Source organism: Procambarus clarkii, chromosome 36, assembly GCF_040958095.1.
Source record: "Procambarus clarkii isolate CNS0578487 chromosome 36, FALCON_Pclarkii_2.0, whole genome shotgun sequence".
Classification (NCBI taxonomy): Eukaryota; Metazoa; Arthropoda; class Malacostraca; order Decapoda; family Cambaridae; genus Procambarus; species Procambarus clarkii.
The window spans coordinates 5,546,980-5,564,489 of NC_091185.1; positions in this window are offsets into that span (position 1 = coordinate 5,546,980).

Below are 17,510 nucleotides of genomic sequence, written 5' to 3' on the forward strand. Positions count from 1 at the left end.
GTGATTGGAGGTGATAGTTACAGCGAGGATAGAAGGTGATAGTTACAGTGTTGATAGGAGCATAAATGAAGTAGTTTGCTGAAAACACAATGTTAAGTTATTCTTTAGTAAATACAGATACATAATATTCATTAATACTTCATATTTCTTAGTCGGATCATGACAAATTTGTAGTATTAATAAAAATTTTGTGTCTATATTTCCTAAAGAAGAACTTAGCATTGTGCCATCAGCTGAACAAATCTATATATGTGGTGAAGAGAACAGGTTGAACAGTGTTATAGTTATTAGGAAAGAAGTTATTTGCCATGAATATCTTAAAAAGTTATTATTGCTATCTGTGTTGTTATCTACAATCATCCACGTATTGGTTACTGTGAAAATATCTATTGTTTATGTGTAGACAAGAGGATTTAAATTGTCTATTTTGTTTCTAAGACTCCTACTAATTGTTTGGTTACTGTGAAAATATCTATTGTTTATGTGTAGACAAGAGGATTTAAATTGTCTATTTTGTTTCTAAGACTCCTACTAATTGTTTGGTTACTGTGAAAATATCTATTGTTTATGTGTAGACAAGAGGATTTAAATTGTCTATTTTGTTTCTAAGACTCCTACTAATTGTTTAATACCCCTTAAGGTTATTATTAGGTTGAGACCCATCTCCTTGTACCCAAAGTTTTTTCCATGCAGGTTTTTTTTATTGCCACCTTTTCAAAATTCATTCCCATATTTATATCATCTAACAATTTAAACTCCAACCAGATTACAAGGAATTGACAAAAGCAATAATCCCAGCTGTACATCAGTGAGCCCTATCCCGAGGATACATATCATTCCATCCATAGATCGAATGATATGTATCATTCTAGCACTTCAAAAGTTGCTAGAAGGGTTCCCAGTTATCAGTGAATGATGCTGGATGTGGTTTGCAACATTTGTCTAGTCGGTGATTGACTGCAAGTGCTCCAGACAACCATTTATCTCCAACTACCCGTCTTGGAAGAATGCCGAATACCACATATCATTGGAATCCCTCCCTTGCTCCTAATTCGTTGGTTGTCTTAAACTTTTGTATTTGTGCCTCACTCCTAACTCTTCCTGCTTCATTTCCTCTGTAACTATTACACATAACTGCTTTGTTTCCTTTCCCAGTTATAATATCACTGATGTTCTTAACTCTATCCCTTATTCGCCTCTCCTGGATAGCAAATCCTTAACTAAGTTCTCGATCCCTAGCACAAAAGGTTCCGTCTCAATACCTCACCCAGGAATAATCTACAATCAAAATTCGACATCTTCTTTTGCTGTCGTTCTTATCGTTGATTCTCCCTCAAATTATTCATCCTTTAAAGCGAAAAAATGAATTGGAGGTCTTTAGAAGAAGGCTTTTCAGAGTCTTCCTAAATCCCCTGTTCTTAGTAGCACTTGAAGACGAGGACTTGAAGGCAGGTCGGGGATTGAACGCAGACCCGAAATAAGTTAGATTATCGTTCTACCCTCTAAGTGTTTGGGAGTCTTCACTTAAGCTAGGGGAGCCGGTCGGCCGAGCGGACAGCACGCTGGGCTTGTGATCCTGTGGTCCTGGGTTCGATCCCAGGCGGCGGCGAGAAACAATGAGCAGAGTTTCTTTTACCCTATGCCCCTGTTACCTAGCAGTAAAATAGGTACCTGGGTGTTAGTCAGCTGTCACGGACTGCTTCCTGGGGGTGGAGGCCTGGTCGAGAACCGTGCCGCAGGGACACTAAAAAGCCCCGAAATCATCTCAAGATAACCTCAAGAAGCTCCTAAGAGCAGTGTCATTGCTCACATGACTGAAGAATTTCCTTCTCCATAATATTCGACGGCAAGTTCTGCAATGTGCATGATTCTTCTCCTCTTGTTAGGACTAAGATCAACCTCACGACTCAACTCTGCAAGCAACGGTTCATTGCACAAGCGGCAGTGGTCTGGCCAGCACAGTATAACAATGAACACGATCACTTGTTGGTGAATACGATCACTTGTTGGCGTATTCATGTCTGGCAAGAGGAATTGCAGATACATCACAAATATAGTTCACGTTGCTACCCAGGCTCTGCAATGATCTATTGCAGGATGACTATAAAACAGGTGATCGAGAGTGCTACACATCAATCATTGTCACACAAGCGGCAACGTCTTATTTCCCCAGAGAGCTTTTCTTGTCAGTCTTGAATAACTTCGCCACTAACACATCGTGAGAGAATTGAGCCTCTCATACATCAACTGCTTCAATCGAGATAGTCCTAGCTCAAACTCTGGCTCCGATCAGGTTATCGGATTGAAGGGAATGGAATTATGAGGGATAAAGCACAAACCATTACGACTATATAGCACTTGGAAGAGGTCAGGATAAGGATTTGGGATGGGACGGTGGGAAAGGAATGGTGCCAAATCACTTTGGGACGGTTGGGTATTGAACGCCGACCTGCATGAAGCGAGACCGTCGCTCTACCGTCCAGCCCAAGTGGTTAGGCAAAGAACAACGGAGACATAGATTGTTCACCCTGTGTGACATCAAACAACCAAGTGACGTCCTTCGAGCTAATCATGGGCAAGATTGCTAACAAATGACATCATAGATCACCTCTCACCAGGTCATATGACATGAGAAATGATGAATCATATGCATCATTTGATGAATATGCTGTCAGAACTCCATCGAACACCATCTTGAATGCCCATAGCAATGCTCAATAACGCACACAAAACCACCATCAGCCTCATCGTACATATCAAGCTATCTTAATCTAAGCTGTTCCTTGACAATCTCTGTTGTGGGTGATTGTGACAATCTCTGTTGTGGGTGATTGTGACAATCTCTGTTGTGGGTGATTGTGACAATCTCTGTTGTGGGTGATTGTGACAATCTCTGTTGTGGGTGATTGTGACAATCTCTGTTGTGGGTGATTGTGACAATCTCTGTTGTGGGTGATTGTGACAATCTCTGTTGTGGGTGATTGTGACAATCTCTGTTGTGGGTGATTTGTGACAATCTCTGTTGTGGGTGATTGTGACAATCTCTGTTGTGGGTGATTCTGACCATCTCTGTTGTGGGTGATTGTGACAATCTCTGTTGTGGGTGATTGTGACAATCTCTGTTGTGGGTGATTGTGACAATCTCTGTTGTGGGTGATTGTGACTCTCCACTGAGGTGACAATCACCTCAGCTTCAACAAACAAGCAAATATCGCCGCTTCGGCCAACAATATCAATGAGGCAGTCGACAGACGGTCCCAACACGAGCGTGAAGGAGTCTTCAGACGCTGTAGTCCATCTACCAGACACTAGATCTACCATCTACCATCAAGCAGGTAGACCCACGTCAACAATCTACTCAGAGAGTGTTACTTCAGGCTGTAGTAACCTACCCCAAGCCGGTACTACCTGTAAACACAAGTCAGACGCTGTTGTCCATCTACCAGACACTATTCTACCATCAAGCAGGTAGAACAACGTCAACGATCTACTCATAGAGGGAGCCGGTCGGCCGAGCGGACAGCACGCTGGACTTGTGATCCTGTGGTCCTGGGTTCGATCCCAGGCGCCGGCGAGAAACAATGGGCAGAGTTTCTTTCATCCTATGCCCCTGTTACCTAGCAGTAAAATAGGTACCTGGGTGTAAGTCAGCTGTCACGGGCTGCTTCCTGGGGGTGAAGGCCTGGTCGAGGACCGGGCCGCGGGGACACTAAAAAGCCCCGAAATCATCTCAAGATAACCTCAAGATAGAGTGCTATTTCAGGCTGTAACGTCAACAATTATGCATATAATTGCTGACGTTAATCTAATCTTCTGCTGTTGGCCGAGACGGAAGCGAATTCCGTCACCAGGCTAAAGGGACGGGATGGAGACAGTGGAGAAGGTGAAGCGAGTCTTAATGACATCTTACCTGGCGAGTGGCTACCTGAGACCCGCCTTATTACCATGCTAATGAGGGCATGACGAAGGTAAACATCCACTCATTGTTCTCATCTGGTTAATGTTCTAAATTACGTCAGTCTTCATGTTTTCCTCATTAACTGGCAGACTGTCATCCCAGTGCCAAAAGGACACTACGTCTCGTTGTGCTGGTCATTGGCTTCAGGAAACCGACAAGCAGTTTTACCGTGCAACGAACGCAGACAAGTTTGCAGACATCAGACATTGTCAAGCTTGACAGCAACCGTCAGACAAGCCGTTAGACATTGTCACTCAAGGCATGAACCGTTAGACACAGTCACTCAAGGCATGAGTCGTTAGACAGTCACTCAAGGCATGAGTCGTTAGACACAGTCACTCAAGGCATGAGTCGTTAGACATTGACCTTCAGCAGGCCTTTCGTGTGCTGTCTCTCCTAAAATCCGTTAAACAGATGACATTAACGGCATATAACAGGTGAACAAACAGAAAACATTAACGGAATATAACAGGTGAACAAGCATAAGGACTACCATAAAAAGCCTGAACCATGGTAATTCAGTAACTATATTTATACCATATATGTTACATGAGATCTGGAGTACAGTGACGCAGAATAGGAGCAGTTACCTCGTTACACTAATGAGGAGATGTATAATTCCCTTTACGTATTCAGTCAAATTAGTCCCAATGTCAAGTAATACAAGACCTGTTATAACCATAACAGGTAATTTATACCCAATGAAGGTTATTTATAACCATAGAACACTGTTTGTAATCAAAGAACTCGGTTTATAATATATAATTTAACCTCACATTTACAGGTGAGACTTATTCACAGCATAAAAAGTATATAACACACTACCTTCCATTATTGGAGACAAAGCATCAAATTTAGAACCTAATACTGAAAGGCACTTAAAGGGGTTGATATGGACCGATTATTTGCAACTGAATGGGACACAAGCAAAGAACTGTCAATATAATATATATATATATATATATATATATATATATATATATATATATATATATATATATATATGCGAACAAGCCTGAATGGTCCCCAGGACTATATGCGACTATATGCGACTTTTGGGGTGTGAGTTTTCAGTCATATACATATATATATATATATATATATATATATATATATGTGTGTGTGTGTGTGTGTGTGTGTGTGTGTGTGTGTGTGTGTGTGTGTGTGTGTGTGTGTGTGTGTGTGTGTGTGTGTGTGTGTGTGTGTGTGTGAATGAGAGGCAAAAATTAATAATTATACAAAATGTTTTTTGTGAAGAATGACAGGAACAAAACCGACAGCAGAATTAATCTTCATCTTGGGAAGACAGGAGAGAGAGAGAGAGAGAGAGAGAGAGAGAGAGAGAGAGAGAGAGAGAGAGAGAGAGAGAGAGAGAGAGAGAGAGAGAAAGACAGGATTGTGAAGGGCAGTAGAGAGGTCTTAAGTGATGAAATCATATTATGGAAGATGTTGCAATCAAGAAGGAAGAAGAGAGAGGGGGAAAGGGAGTCCTGCAAGAGGGTTTGAAGAGGGAACTTTACTACAAGTTGTGGGATGAGATGAGGACTGTGATGCATGTTATCAGTAGTAAGTATCACGTGTGTCCCCAGCGAGGGCTGGCCACATACTGAAGGACACATAGTGTAGCAGGATACATGAAACCAACAGAGACCAAAGCGTGAGAAAGTGTGGTGCGAAACGTCAGTTAAAACTCAGCCAGGTCTGAAGGAACTCACACTGAACGTACCTAAAGAAATGAAAGAAGGACAATAAAAGCTTCTTTCTTAGCTGTTGTTCATTATGTTCTGAGAGATATTGAGATTAAACTCATACAAGAGACTATTCTCACGGTCATATTCGTCGCCAGCATGGCCAAAGTCCAGAGATATGCCGCCGGACTAGTAACAGAGCTGAGAGGTATAAGATACGAGGAATGACACAAAGAATTAAACCACACAATATTGGAAAAGATAAGGATTTGGCGAGACATGATCATGACATTAAAAATTTTCATGGAAATAGACAAGGCTACACTAAATCAATTTAGTATAGTTTAGTATAATTTAGTATTGGTGCCTTGTAAAAGCAGCAATCATTATGAACTGATATGACTCACATATTTTAAGGCATTCACTCCATTTAGTCCAACCACTTGGGCTGGACGGTAGAGCGACGGTCTCGCTTCATGCAGGTCGGCGTCCAATCCCCCAACCGTCCAATATGGTTGGGCACCATTCCTTTCCCACCGTCCCATCCCAAATCCTTATCCTGACCCCTTCCCAGTGCTATATAGTCGCTACGGCTTGGCGTTTCCCCCCAAAAAATTCGCTTCGCTTCCATACTGCGAGCTACATACGTGAGAGTCGGCCGGCGCTGCATTTATCGAAACGCGACTCCCAACACAGATACTGAAACACCTCGCCGAAAAATACGCCGAAAGAATAACAAAAAACTTGTTTAGATCCAAAAAAGAAGCAACAATAGGCACAATAACAATCCATAACATGCCAAAAAGTACAAGAGTTCCAAGTTCACGAGGATAAAACCATGGAACAATTAGAGGATCAAATGGAGTTGAAAAAAAGAGAGAGATGATGTGAGAGAGAAACATTCCGACAACATTATAAAGAAATAATGGATGAGTCGACGTTCAGACATTAACTGTTCCCCTGCCCCCTCCCCCCACCTCAGCTAGCAACACAATAGTATTGAACAAGAGATAGTGACAAGAGGTGGAACATTTTTTACATGGAATGGTGTGAGGATTTTGTGTTTTTGATTTGTTTAGCCATGTGGTGATGGGGGCCATTCATGTGGCTCTTTCTGGCCCTCTGTGAAGCTCCACACACACACACACACACACACACACACACACACACACACACACACACACACACACACACACACACACACACACACACACACACACACACACACACACACACACACACACACACACACAGTGCTCTGTCTAGCAGCAGGGAGTAAAGCAACGATACTCAACGCGTTATTAGAATACAAACACAACACACACACACACACACACACAATCTGTACACCAGTTGATTGACGGTTGAGAGGCGGGACTAAAGAGCCAAAGCTCATCCCCCGCAAGCACAACTAGGTAAGCACACACACACACACACACACACACACACACACACACACACACACACACACACACACACACACACACACACATACACACACACACACACACACACACACACACACACACACACACACACGCACACACACACGCACACACACACGCACGCACACACACAGGGGTCCCTTCTCCCCACATATACACACACTGGGTCTCGCGGCCGAGTGGACAATGTTCGCAGCTCGTAGTCCTAAGGACCCTGGTTCGAGTCCCGGCTGAAGCAGAAAAAATAATGACCAGAATTTTTTCATCTGATGTACCTGTTCATCTAGCAGTAAATAGGTACCTGGGAGTTAGACAGCTGCTACTGGGTGTTTCCTGCGGGATGTATGTGTGCATGTATATATATATATACTTTCGTCCAACACGACCTTGTTACATAATAATTACACTTCACAGTAATATTTCCCTCAAACTACCCTCCCTCGACATCGTTAACTACCACTAATGAGTGATTCTCGTCATATTTCAGACAGTTTGAACCATCAGTTGGGTCTTTCTGTGCTCGGCTTCAGCCTAGTGAATTACATTCTCTACATTACCTTCAGTTAACTTTGGCCAGCATGTTCAGCCTAACTAGGATATAAAGGCAATTCCATTACCCTCATTCACATGTTTAACAAATCTCTAACTCTGTCCATAGAGGACAGAAGAAAATGTATATATGCTGGTTAGCACTGTAAATGTCTGGCCACGTCTGTGGTCTAGAAAAAAATACCTCCGTCTCTCTCTCTCTCTCTCTCTCTCTCTCTCTCTCTCTCTCTCTCTCTCTCTCTCTCTCTCTCTCTCTCTCTCTCTCTCTCTCTCTCTCTCTCCCTCTCTCTCTCTCGTTTTCTCTCACTTTCTCTCTCTCTCTCTCTCTCTCTCTCTCTCTCTCTCTCTCTCTCTCTCTCTCTCTCTCTCTCTCTCTCTCTCTCTCTCTCTCTCTCTCTCTCGTTCTCTCTCTTACTTTCCCTCTCTCTCTCTCTCTCTCTCTCTCTCTCTCTCTCTCTCTCTCTCTCTCTCTCTCTCTCTCTCTCTCTCTCTCTCTCTCTCTCTCTCTCTCTCTCTCCCTCTCTCTCTCTCGTTCTCTCTCACTTTCTCTCTCTCTCTCTCTCTCTCTCTCTCTCTCTCTCTCTCTCTCTCTCTCTCTCTCTCTCTCTCTCTCTCTCTCTCTCTCTCTCTCTCTCTCTCTCTCGTTCTTTCTCTTACTTTCTCTCTCTCTCTCTCTCTCTCTCTCTCTCTCTCTCTCTCTCTCTCTCTCTCTCTCTCTCTCTCTCTCTCTCTCTCTCTCTCTCTCTCTCTCTCTCACTTTCTCTCTCTCTCTCTCTCTCGTTCTCTCGTTCTCTCTCACTTTCTCTCTCTCTCTCTCTCTCTCTCTCTCTCTCTCTCTCTCTCTCTCTCTCTCTCTCTCTCTCTCTCTCTCTCTCTCTCTCTCTCTCTCTCTCTCTCTCTCTCTCTCTCTCTCTCCCTCTCTCTCTCTCTCTCACTTTCTCTCTCTCACTCCTTCATCGAAAAGTTGTGAATTGTTTTGGTAAGCTTGTAAACACATCAAGGCGATATTTACCCAGGTGTTTAGTAGCCAGCACATAATAAATCCCTGTCGGTGGTATATTACGGTGATTTAGTTGGTTGTAGTGGCGAGCATTGTGTTCTGTTGAATGGGCTGACAGCACAGAGTTATGTGTTTGGGGAATAGTGGATTGTATATGTTCTTTTTATGTACGAAACTGTCATAGCACTTGAGTGAACGTTTCGTACCTCGTCGAAGAACATCTCTCGTACCCAGATACTTTATGTACTCTTGAGGACCTCAAAGAATAGAGTTCTACACTTCCTGTAGAGGCAGTACATTGTAATATTTCGTATAGAGGTAAATGACTTTAATTAGAAGCAGTAGAGTACTTCCTGTTGAGAACCAGTATAATGTGTAATTTCATATAGAGAGGCAACGGAGTGTATAATTTCATATAGAGGCAGAGGAGTACCTCTCTTCATATAGAGGCAGTAGACCGACACCTCAAATAGAGCCCAGTAGCGTGACATTTTATTTAGAGGCAATAAAGTGACACTTCACACTATGCTAGTAGGGTCACACTTTACTTAAGAGACAATAAAGTGAAACTTCCTGTAGAGGCAGCAAAGTGACATTTCAAACAGAAGCAATAGAGTGCGTCACGCCATAACAATATATAATGATCTCTATTGCCCTCTAAATAATTCCAAGATGTGATACACCAACATATATACACCAACATACATACCCCATATCCTATATACACCAACTTCCTAAGAAAAAATAGTTATATCGATACCGTTATCTTGAGGTTATCTTGAGATGATTTCGGGGCTTAGCGTCCCCGCGGCCCGGTCCTCGACCAGGCCTCCTTTTTGTTACACCCCCCAGGAAGCAGCCCGTAGCAGCTGTCTAACTCCCAGGTACCTATTTACTGCTAGGTGAACAGGGGGCATCAGGGTGAAAGAAACATTTTGCCCATTTGTCTCCGCCTCCACCGGGGATCGAACTATATACGATACCGATCGACCGTTAACTATATAATAGTCTAATGGGTTATTCTAATAATTCACCCCCTAACAGATCTTATTAATCTCCCAGAATGTGGTAAAAGTTGACCAGACCACACACTAGAAGACAATCGACTTCGGTCCACGACGGACCGAAACGTCGTCGTCCCTTCACCTTCTAGTGTGTGGTCTGGTCAACATACTTCAGCCACGTTATTGTGACTCCTCGCCTGCATGTGTTAAAACACTCCAATCTAAATACCATACCATACTATATGATGGACCTGAGGAGCAAATTACAAAAATTACGAGAGCAATTTAGCGATATTGGAAAACTCTGCTTGGCTTATCGGAGTCATAGCGAGGGCGTATCTGACGAGGGACACCAATCCAATTATTGACCCTGAACGACGCACGGATTATCTACACGCAACTCCAATACGGTACAAACATAACATCATACACAATGAAATATTGATGACCTTTATGTTCGGGGCTGGAAGAGTTAGGGGTTTTGCTTAGGGCTTGTGCGTTGCCTGTTAGAGAAAAACAGTGTTTACTGTTACTAAAACAGTGTTTACTGTTACTAAAACAGTGTTTACTGTTACTAAAACAGTGTTTACTGTTACTAAAACAGTGTTTACTGTTACTAAAACAGTGTTTACTGTTACTAAAACAGTGTTTATTGTTACTAAAACAGTGTTTACTGTTACTAAAACAGTGTTTACTGTTACTAAAACAGTGTTTACTGTTACTAAAACAGTGTTTACTGTTACTAAAACAGTGTTTACTGTTACTAAAACAGTGTTTACTGTTACTAAAACAGTGTTTACTGTTACTAAAACAGTGTTTACTGTTACTAAAACAGTGTTTACTGTTACTAAAACAGTGTTTTACCTCTGTAAAAACAGAGGCAGTGTTTACGGAGTGGTTAATGGAGAGAACAGGCAGGTAATTTACCATTCTGCGGTTGAAGACCCGATCTTCGCTTCAGTCTGTTGCTTCTCAACAGTGTTGTATTTGCAACGCTTTTTCCAGGTCTGAGCTCATTAATCTCAGAGGAAACGCAGCAGGATGCTTGAGGAGCAGGTGTTGAGATCAGTGTGGCTTTGGAGAAACAGGCGTTGAAACCTGGCAGAGAACTACAGGTGTTTTAATAGGAACAACAATTATTGTAAACTTGTAGAGTCCTACAGGTATGTCTTGTTAGGGGAACAACACCTGCTGCGACATAACAGGTGTCTGTGCATCTGTTCTTGGTAAAGAAACAACTGTTTCGACATAATAGATATTTGTAGCTGTTTTCTATGGCAGAGCAACACCAATTCCTTCCTGGCCAGAGTCCTAAAACTGCCTTAATGCTTGAATTGAATTTGAATATATAAAAAGCTTGAGGGAGAAGGGGCTGTCAGGAGAAAGCGCCAAGTCATCATGACTATATGGCACTGGGAAGGGACCAGGATAAGGATTTGGGATGGGACGTGGGGAATGGATGGTGCCCAACCACATGGACGGTAGGGGATTGAACGCCGAACCGCATGAAGCGTGACCGTCGTTCTACCGTCCAGCCCAAGTGGTTGGGGGCCCTTAATGCTATAACAATTCCTTGTTTGCACTAATTGAGTTCACACACTTAGCTGTTTCCTGCAGAACACGTGTTCTATACGCAAAGAATGCGACCATTGTCTCCCTGGCATGGGAGCCTTTATCGGGATCTATCAGTCTTTGGACTGGTAGAATAAGTCTATTACACACAGAAATCACAATTGCGTGATGCATCAAATGAACAAATCCACAAGGGCCGTGATTATGTCGTAGCTCATTCGATTAAGGCAGCGTCTGAGGGTGCTCCCAGACGCAGGTTCGAATCCTCATCACGGCCCTTGTGGATCTGTTCAATTTATAAGTCTATTGTTGACCAAACAACGACTCAGAAGATGGAGAAGTGACGACATTTCGGTCCGTCACGGATCATTATCAAGTCGAGGGATGGACCATCACACTATTTTATCTGTGTGATGGTCCATCACACGACGTTTCAGTCCATGATGGACCGAAACGTCGTCGATTCTCCCATCTTCTTAGATGTGATTTGGTCGCCATTTCTTCAGCCTCGTTACTGTGGCTCCTCATCTACACAAGTCTATTGTTTTGTGAATGATGCTGTTGTCGACACTGACCACATCTACAGCCTCTCAAGGTTCTACAGGTAAACACCTGTAGGTAAACACCTGTGAATTTTTCATTCGCAGTGACGAGCACCGCTAATTCTCCCCACCTCAGTGCTTGCGTATCGGGAGAATTATGTCCGGATCAGTCATTTGAACCCCAGTACACTCGTACATAATACAATTACCAGTTTTGACACGGTATATCATTATACACTGACATATAATGAGTGCATTACTACGCCGTTTAGCTCATAACATTACTGATCCACCTGGGGGTTTACATGTGTGGTAGTTTGCAACTGCAATTGCTGGGAATCTGTTTAAATCAAAATGTAATTACCACTAAATTTATTCCAGGATTAATAGTATTACTCAAATGCTTTTATGGTATTTTATCTTTTGTAAAAATCCCTGTTTTTGTTGATATAATAATAATAATAATAATAATAATAATTTTTATTTAGGCAAAGGTACATACATAAAGAGATTTTACAAAGTTTGTTGGCTTTATAGATAGGAGCTAGTACATACAATGCCTAAAGCCACTATTACGCAAAGCGTTTCGGGCAGTTTCGGGCATATATTATTCGTTTCATTGGCACACAAAAAAGCCTTATCTGTGGTCCGTATTTTTTCAAGTTTGCAGCTCTAAATAATTTAATTTAATTGAATTTTGTAGGGTTGAGTCTCAGCTCCTTGACCCCTACCCTGCTATACATCTGTCGTCTAGATGAATAATCCATGTTGACCAGACCACACACTAGAAGGTGAAGAGAATGGTCCAGGACGGACCGAAACGTCGTCGTCGTCCCTTCACCTTCTAGTGTGTGTGGTCTGGTCAACATACTTTAGCCACGTTATTGTGACTCCTCGCCTGCATCTGAATAACCAATGATCATTGCTTCTTGTTGTTAATTATGTTAAACTATGTTATGTTAAACTTGTTGTTAATTATGTTAAACTGGAAATATGTGTCCATGACTACAGTCTCAGAGTATTTTAAAGTTGAGACATTGATATACACTGTCAGGACAACCTGTCCTCCGCCGGATGGGCTGCTGAAGGCAATTTCAAGGTATATCAATTAGATTGAGACTCTGATACTGACAGCTCCATCAGTTTGAGGGATTGATGCGGACAGTCTAGAGGGTCTCACTTTATTTAAGACCTTGATGGATTGATGCTTCAATCCATCAAGGTGGATAGAACCATAATGGATTGATACTTCAATCCATCCTCCAAGAATGATAATATTATTACTACTGTTGATGGACTAAACAGTTTGGACTGCTTTACCCATACCGAAAAAACTGTCAAATTTTGTTGAATTGGAATAGTGCAAAAAGTCAATATTACGGTGTGTCAGTGCTTACTAAGTCACCAAAATTTGGACGGATTGGTCAAATCAGTTCAAAACTTCAATGAAATAGAAGCGAACGGGTTGCTAGTTCGTAGCGTTACAGTGTTCAGTTTCAGGGTACATGGCACTGGTTGAGGATCACATTTGTTCAGTATCGGTAGTGTCTGATACTGGGGACCGCTGGTTTAATCAGCATGAGGATACCACACACGCTTTAGAGGGAGTAATATGGCCATATCTCCCATATTAAAAGATAAACCACCCAATTTGAGGTCATAGTTCAGACTATGGGTATTTCAAACAGTCTGAGACTTCAGTATAGAACATCAGTATAAGCCAAAGTTTATGACGTGTTCAACCTACCTCACATTTACCCCATATTGGCCTGAAATTATATATACATTATGTAAATCAATAATTAATCATCATTTCGTCATTAGGGTCATCATTGGCTGGCTTCTCCCCCTAGTCGAGGATGCCCTCGGCGAAGTTCCTATCTCTTCAAGATAGATACGCAGCAGTAAGCAAACACCAGTAGACTCATTTTAACTTTGGAAATCTGGGATAGGGTTTAGTGCTGCAAGGAAGCAGAGGAGCGTGGCAAGGCTCCGTCACCCATGTGATCTGGACGTCGATATTTGCTCAGCCACTTACTCACCAGAAGTGAAGATCAAAGTTGCGGAGGCCTGACCTCAGATGGCAACAGCAAACACACAAAGTTATTGCAACTGTTCTTGCTTTGATGTTGTGAGAAGGTTGCGAGGAAAGTATTCTATGGGAGATATGCAATGAAGAGGAGCTATGTAACATCACAGTGAAGAGCAGCTATGTAACATCACAGTGAAGAGCAGCTATGTAACATCACAGTGAAGAGCAGCTATGTAACATCACAGTGAAGAGCAGCTATGTAACATCACAGTGAAGAGGAGCTATGTAACATCACAGTGAAGAGCAGCTATGTAACATCACAGTGAACAGTAGTTATAGAACATCACAGTGAAGAGCAGCTATAGAACATCACAGTGAAGAGCAGTTATAGAACATCACAGTGAAGAGCAGTTATAGAACATCACAGTGAAGAGCAGTTATAGAACATCACAGTGAAGAGCAGTTATAGAACATCACAGTGAAGAGCAGTTATAGAACATCACAAGTGCTCAGCAAACATAGATACATGACCACAGGCGAGGAACCTGTAGAGGTGCCCTCAGGCATCATAACTTTATGGGGATCTTTCTCCCTACACCTGTGCCCATTAGTCTACACCTGTGCCCATTAGCCCCACGTGTCGGGGCAAAGACAGGGACACAGATGTCCCAGAGATACATATTAACAGCCAAGATACAGGTGTCCCTGGTGTCTCGCGAGAGTCACCACAAAGATCTCACACCATATAGAATATTAGGTATAAGGCGCAGACCCTCTGGGTCACACCTGTGATATCAGGGGAGAGGGAGGGTGGAATTAATAGGTTTTCTTTCGAGAAAATTAACGGCATAAATCATTGGCTTACAACTTGGGGAGCGTAGAGGGTGCGATGGTGGTGATTGTGGCGACTGGTGATGGTGGTGGATGTAGTGCTGGTGGTGGTGATTGTGGTGATTGTGGTGGTGTTGGTGGGGCAAGTACAAGAGCTCGTCTAGCCATAAACGAGGCTCAGTATCACCCCGACCATCATGGTGATGGGTCACGTCTTCACTGTTGTCCAAACCTCCTCCTCCTCCTCAACACACCTCTCGGCGGCCATCTTGACATGCCTGTATCATTTACATACAAGTAAATCAGGTTTGTAATGCGACATTAATATACGCAAGATTGGCCGCTTTGTTGATTTCATTAATCTTTACTGAGGTAAAAGTTTTAATGAGACGGAGGACTCGCTGCTGAGAGTAGGGAGAGTTTGAAACTCTCTCTCTCTCTCTCAGGTGGAGGAGAGGGAGAGTCCATGACTGTGGGGGTAGGAGAGTCCAGACATGACTGTCAGTTACAGGATGAGTCCAAGCTTAATGTGTTTAATGTTAACTCTGCGCCTGCATGCAGATGATGAGTCACAATAACATGGCTGAAGATATGATGACCAGGCCACACACTAGAAGATAACGAGGAGACGACGACGTTTCGGTCCGTCCTGGATCAATATTAAGTCTATTTTGATTCGATAATGGTCCAGGAAGGACCGAAACGTCGCTGCTTCTTTATATTCAGGTGTGTGGTTTGGTCATTTGTGTCTGTATCTTAGTCTGTCTGTCTGTCTGTCTGTCTCTCTGTCTCTGTCTGTTTGTCTCTCTCTCTCTCTCTCTCTCTCTCTCTCTCTCTCTCTCTCTCTCTCTCTCTCTCTCTCTCTCTCTCTCTCTCTCTCTCTCTCTCTCTCTCTCTCTCTCTCTCTCTCTCTCTCTCTCTCATCCTCTTCCACAGAACCTGGCAAAAGTGACATCTCTCACTTTCCCAAATATCACACAACTTTTGTTCCAGCGGCTCATCGCCGATCACAAAATGGATTAACTGGGAACGGGAAAGTTTTATACCCAGCAAAAAAATCCAAGTGAGGAAGATTGAGGCAGGAGGTGATAATGAGTAGTGAAGGTGGTGATAGTGAGGGTGTTGGAGGGATAGTGAGGGTGTTGGCAGCGGGTATACGCGTGATGGTGGATATTATGAGGGTGAGAGGGAATTGTGAGGGGCTTGCAGTGTTGCTTTGCCGGTGGTGATTGTGATGGTGATGATGGTGTGGGGGTGACTGTGTGATGGTGATTCTGTTGGAGGGTGGTAGGAATGGTGGTGGGAGTAGTTGTTGAGGAGATGGTGCTGCATATAGGTGTTGAAGAGAGATTGGGGGAGGCTGTTGCAGGGGGGAAATGAGCATCTTAGTAAACCCAAGGAAACCCATTAGACTGGGCAATCATGAAGGCGTCTTTGAGTGCACAGAAGTATAGACAAGCTTCCCATAGCTCCTATATGATCACCCACAGACTATATCACATATACAATTAACGAAAGTTCAAGAGATATCATAAAAGAAAGACTTAATTATTAGTTCACTCTTCTACACTTATAATAATAATAATAATAATACTTATTTTTATTTATTATATTATAAATTACTTATTTATTATATTTATTATTTATTATATTTATTATTACTTATTTATTATAAAAATACTTATTTTTATTTTATATTTAATTAACTAGCCAAGGAAGCAATAGGAAAAAAAATGTTGCTTCTGCCTTGGGTGAGGGTTCCTTCAGTACACCCAATCTCTTTTGAAATATATTGTAAAATTTCCCTAATTCCTACCTACTTGCAAGTAAGAATTTAATCTAATAATTCATTGTGTCCGAGGGACAGGAAGCCAGAGTGTATTTATACACGTTAGGTCTATATCAATGTACCCCCCTCCTCCTCTCAGGTCAAATTACTAGCCAAGCCTATGAGGCAAACCCACAACAAGCTGACTAACTCCTGAGTGCCTACTTACTGCTAGGTGAACAGATGCATTAGGTGAAAGGGAAATGAGGGCAATTATTTCTATCCTGCCTGGGATTTCATTTTTCCCTCTGAAGGCTTGTTGGCCCTCTGTTATAAAATTTAGTCTTCCCAAGAGTTCTAGAGTCATTTCTTGTGACTTTTCTATAATCTTGAAATGGTATAGATGTTAATGACTCTGGTTAATAGTTTAATGATTCGTGTTTGTCCCATTTTCTGGAAATATTGGAACTCCATTTGCCTTTCTCTAACTTTCCGGTAGCTCTCTCGTCTTTTGTGTAGTGTTAAACACTATAGTTATGTGTGTGTGGGTGAGTGACAGGCTCTCTGAGGTGTGTGTGGGTGAGTGACAGGCTCTCTGAGGTGTGTGTGGGTGAGTGACAGGCTCTCTGAGGTGTGTGTGGGTGAGTGACAGGCTCTCTGAGGTGTGTGTGGGTGAGTGACAGGCTCTCTGAGGTGTGTGTGGGTGAGTGACAGGCTCTCTGAGGTGTGTATGGGTGAGTGACAGGCTCTCTGAGGTGTGTATGGGTGAGTGACAGGCTCTCTGAGGTGTGTGTGGGTGAGTGACAGGCTCTCTGAGGTGTGTATGGGTGAGTGACAGGCTCTCTGAGGTGTGTATGGGTGAGTGACAGGCTCTCTGAGGTGTGTATGGGTGAGTGACAGGCTCTCTGAGGTGTGTATGGTCGAGTGACAGGCTCTCTGAGGTGTGTATGGACGAGTGACAGGCTCTCTGAGGTGTGTATGGTCGAGTGACAGGCTGTCTGAGGTGTAGGTGGGTGAGTGACAGGCTCTCTGAGGTGTGTGTGGGTGAGTGACAGGCTCTCTGAGGTGTGTATGGGTGAGTGACAGGCTCTCTGAGGTGTGTATGGTCGAGTGACAGGCTC